We start from the raw sequence: 1,590 nt of genomic DNA, 5'->3' as shown, positions 1-1,590 counted from the left end.
TTGTCTCTCATACTTTGGACATATTGTCCGGAGGGAACAGTCGCTGGAGAAGGATGTCATGCTGGGTAAGATGGGGGGTCAGAGAAAAAGAGGAAGACCCCTAATGAGATGGATCGGCCAGGTGGCATCACTGATGGACTCAAGTGTGGCAGCGGTAGTGAGGTTGGCCCAGGATTGTACTTTGTTTCGTTCTGCTGTGCATGGGGTCACTATGAGTCAGTTCTGACTCGATGGCACCTGACAACAACAACAACAAAGATTTACAGCCTTGAAAACCCTATACAGGGTCACTGTAAGTTGGAAGTGACTCCACAGCACACCACCACCACCAAGCTTGGGAGAGAGTGCTCTGAGTAAGGAATCAGAATAAGAAAAGATACATAGAGAGAGACTGCTTTCAGCCCATCCTGCCTTGAATATCAAAGGAGAAAGGTAAAGAGAATTGTTGAGATTACTACTTTGTCTCTTTTAACTCAGTACAGTAGGAAACCAAAGAAGGATTTAAGCAACAACTCCAGTTAGGAATAGATAGTATCCACTTACCTGAAGTGCCCTATGTCTCATTTTCCTAAGACCTTCAGATAGACTAGCAGTAGGGACTGAGAAGGATATGGAAGCACAGCTAATAGTGTTACAATTTATCCAGCCATAATTCGTCCAACCATCTACCCATCTATTCATCCATCCACTCATCCATCACTCATCACCCAATGTTAACTGAGGTCCTCATAGAATCAGACATCATATTGTTGTTGTTGTTGTGTGCTGTGGAGTCGGTTCCGACTCGTAGCAACCCTGTACAGGGTTTCCGAGGCTGTAAATCTTTACAGGAACAGAAAGCCTTATCTTTTTCCCACAGAACAGCTGGTAGTTTTGAACTACTGACCTTGCGGTTCACACCCTGATTCGTAACCACTATGCTACCAGAGCTGTTAGGTGTTGTTAGGTGTGGTCAAGTAGTTTGCAACCCATAGAGATTATGTACAATAAAACAAAACACCCCCGGTCCTGCGCCATCCTCACAATTGCTGCTATGCTTCAGTGCATTGCTGCAGCCACTGTGCCAATCCATCTAATGGGGGATACAGGGGTCTATCTCTTTATTGCTGATCATGTTGGAAAGAGAAAAAGATGGTCTGAAATAAATTTTGCTATCAAATAGAGAAGAGAAGATGAACAAAAATTACTAATAATATGAGGGTAAATAAAAAATTTAGATACAAAATCATCAAAACCTATATTAAACAAAAATATAAAAATGTGAACTTATTTTTTCTAAACATACCCTCCATCTTGGTCTACATCTAGGAAACACTTCAGAAGAGATGTTTCTATTTCTCTAACCATTCACTGAAGAAGTCTACACTTCAAACTGCCACATCAAAATGGCAGTTGGAGCATCCTCAAAGGACTCTAATTGTGTTCCTTTTAAATATTGAGTTTGGGGAGCAAAAATATCAGAAGGGTAAGATCAGGAAAGTAGGGTATAAGGTTTCATTTCATTAGGGTAAGTTTTCCCATTGAAATTCTCATAGGACAGCCCTTCCTACCCTTGAAGAATAAGATGCCAACTTGTTGTTTGGGAAAAAA

This window comes from Chrysochloris asiatica, unplaced genomic scaffold (assembly GCF_000296735.1).
Source record: "Chrysochloris asiatica unplaced genomic scaffold, ChrAsi1.0 scaffold00067, whole genome shotgun sequence".
Taxonomy (NCBI): Eukaryota; Metazoa; Chordata; class Mammalia; order Afrosoricida; family Chrysochloridae; genus Chrysochloris; species Chrysochloris asiatica.
Note: the sequence above shows the minus strand (reverse complement) of the source record.